Source organism: Amblyraja radiata, chromosome 27, assembly GCF_010909765.2.
Source record: "Amblyraja radiata isolate CabotCenter1 chromosome 27, sAmbRad1.1.pri, whole genome shotgun sequence".
Taxonomy (NCBI): domain Eukaryota; kingdom Metazoa; phylum Chordata; class Chondrichthyes; order Rajiformes; family Rajidae; genus Amblyraja; species Amblyraja radiata.
Genome location: NC_045982.1, coordinates 7,138,482 through 7,141,944, shown reverse-complemented (window position 1 = coordinate 7,141,944; position 3,463 = coordinate 7,138,482).

Genomic DNA, 3,463 nt, shown 5'->3' with positions numbered 1-3,463 from the left:
AGGGTGGGGGCGCGAGGACGCGCACACGATGACCGTCCCGCCGCGCGTGCGCACTGCGGTGGAGTGGATGGGGTCGAGAACGCGCAATTTCTGCTGCTGCTGCTGCTGCCGCTGCCGCGCGTGCGCATTGCGAGGAAGGGGCGAGAACGCGCGCACTGCTTCTGGCCGCCTTCTTGCGCGTGCGCACTGCGGGAGTGTGTAGAATGAAAGAAAGAGCGAGCGCACGCCCCCCCTGGTCCGACCCGCCGCGCGTGCGCACCGCCGGGGGATGGAAGAGAGCGCACCCTTTTGGAATGGACCAGCGGACGCGGCAGAAGCTAGCTCCGACGATCGACACAAAATGCTGGAGTAACTCAGCGGGATAGGCAACATCTCTGGAGAGAAGGAATTGATGACTTTCGGGCCGAGAGTGAGTCAGGGGAGCGGGAGAGACTAGAGATACTGAAGGGTAACGTGTGAAAACGACAGATCGAAGTGGAAGGTACACAAAAATGCTGGAGAAACTCAGCGGGTGCAGCAGCATCTATGGAGCGAAGGGAATAGGCAACGTTTCGGGCCGAAACCCTTCTTCAAAGTGGACACTGTAAGGAATTGTAGTGGTTCATTGTACACATATGACACAAAGCTGGGTAGCAGTGTGAACTGTGAGGACTGGATAGACTCGGTTTGTACTCGCTAGAATTTAGAAGATTGAGGGGGGATCTTATAGAAACGTACAAAATTCTTAAGGGGTTGGACAGGCTAGATGCAGGAAGATTGTTCCCGATGTTGGGGAAGTCCAGAACAAGGGGTCACAGTTTAAGGGTAAAGGGGAAATCTTTTAGGACCGAGATGAGGAAAACTTTTTTCACACAGAGTGGTGAATCTGTGGAATTCTCTCCCGCAGAAGGTAGTTGAGGCCAGTTCATTGGCTGTATTTAAGAGGGAGTTAGATGTGGCCCTTGTGGCTAAAGGGATCAGGGGGTATGGAGAGAAGGCAGGTACAGGATACTGAGTTGGATGATCAGCCATGATCATATTGAATGGCGGTGCAGGCTCGAAGGGCCGAATGGCCTACTCCTGCACCTATTTTCTATGTTTCTGTTTCTATGAGGGTGCTTTGAGAATGCAGGGTGACTTGGACAGGTTGGGAGAGTGGGCAGATGAAGTTTAATGCGGATAAATGCGAGGTTATCCACTTTGGTAGCAAAAACGAAGGCAGATTACTATCTAAATGGCGTCAAGTTGGGAAAAGGGGAAGTACAACAGGATCTGGGGGTCCTTGTACATCAGTCTATGAAAGTAAGCATGCAGGTACAGCAGGCAGTGAAGAAAGCGAATGGCATGTTGGCCTTTATAACAAGAGGAATCAAATATAGGATCAAAGAGGTCCTTCTGCAGTTGTACAGAGCCCTAGTGGGACCACACCTGGAGAATTGTGTGCAGTTTTGGTCCACTAATTTGAGGAAGGACATTCTTGCTATTGAGGGAGTGCAGAGGTTTACAAGGTTAATTCCCGGGATGACGGGACTGTCATATGCTGAGAGAATGGAGCAGCTGGGCTTGTACACTCTGGAGTTTAGGATGAGAGGGATTCTCATTGAAAAATATAAGATTGTTAAGGGCTTGGACACGCTAGAGGCAGGAAACATGGTCCCGATGTTGGGGGAGTCCAGAACCAGGGGCCACAGTTTAAGAATAAGGAGCAAGCCATTTAAAAGAGACGAGGAAACACTTTTTCTCAGAGTGGTGAGTCTGTTAAATTCTCTGTCTTAGTGGAGGCAGGTTCTCTGGATGCTTTCAAGAGAGCTAGATAGGGCTCTTAAAAATAGCAGTCAGGGGCTATGAGGCGAAGGCAGGACTGGGGTATTGATTGGGGATGATCAGCCATGATCACATGGAATGGTGATGCTGGCTCGAGGGACCAAATGGCCTACTCCTGCACCTATTGTCATTGTTAGCTGAGGTAATATCAGTAAAATTAATCTGAGAACTAGGATGAGGGAGAGGGAAATCAATAAAAGTCAGCTCCGTTTTTATCTCGTCTCATCTAGCCTTTTCTTCATGGTTACCTACCACCAGGTGGCACTGTCAGTGATGGCACCCTCGCCAACGGTCCGTCTTTTGTTATTTTTTTGTGTTTTAAAAAGTATGTTAACGTTTTCTGGTTTGTTTTACATGAGAGGAGATGCGATTGTTTTCCGGATCGTATCTCCGGTCGCTCTGCGGCCTATCATCATGGAGCTGGCAGCCTTGCTCGAGATGTGAGCCCCACCACGGGGCCGTGGACTTGCCATCGCAGCCGATCCCTTGGCTGCGATTTCACCACCGAGGAGCTCGCAGTCTCGGGTAGTCAGGAAGTTCCAAAGTCGCAGAAGGTTCGACCAGCCCCGACCCTGTGTGGATCGCCCGGCAAAGGGCAGATGACATCCTCCCAATCACCTAAGCTCGATCACCCTAACCGCTGGCTACAGGATCCAAGATCCTCCCGACAACTTATTAAAACTAAAATAGGGCAACTCCTTCATATCAGATATGGTGGGGAAGGCGATTTATGTTATTTAGCCAATTCAGTGAATCCTCTTATCTCAGTCCTCTTCCACCCTCAATAAACATTTAAAAACTACTCAATCTATCCAGGAATATGCAAAACCGTTTCTAAACAAATGAGCAATGCTCATCTCCATTTTGTGTTCACATTCCCTTGGGCCAATCTACACAAAAATTGAGATATAGCAACAGGCGTTGCATCTTCTGCGATTGCCGGGGAAAGTACCTGGGGAGGGGGTTGTTTAGGTAGGAAGGGATGAGTTAACCAGGGAGTTGCGATGGGAACGGTCTGCAGAAGGCGTGGAGATGTGAAAATGTGGCTAGTGGTGGGATTCCGTTGAAGGAGATGGAAATTTCAGAGGATTGGGTGTTGTGATTTAAGAGTAATGTGGAGCCAGGAGCAAACCCAAGAATGGCATCAAATTGAAGGCAAAAATATTGCTAAGATCAGAACCTAGGACAGTATACCAGAGAAACATGCCAAGCTAAACTGCATATGACCCATACCATCAACCCCTGCATTTTGCAGTGCCTTGCAAAAATCATAAATGGCACTAGCATTTAACTTACTGCCACCACCTCCCCAGCAGCACATTCCAGGCACCTTTCACCACCCGCTGCAAAATATCTGTTCCACATCTCATTTAAACTTTGCCTTGGTACATGTGACAATAACAAACTAAAGGCATTAGGAAAATGCTTGAATATAGTTAAGTAATTTTGAAAAAACAAGTACACTTTTAAAATAAGAAATGGGATTTAGCCATATTGAACGCTTACAAGATGCAGTAAGGAACCAATAGTTGCATTGTAATGAACTTGTGAAATGGGCGTGTGAAAATGCAACACGCTCACTGCACAAGCATCAGATTGGCCTTTAATACGATGCACATGGGAGTATAACATTTCTGATAATGACCCTTGGTCATCCAAG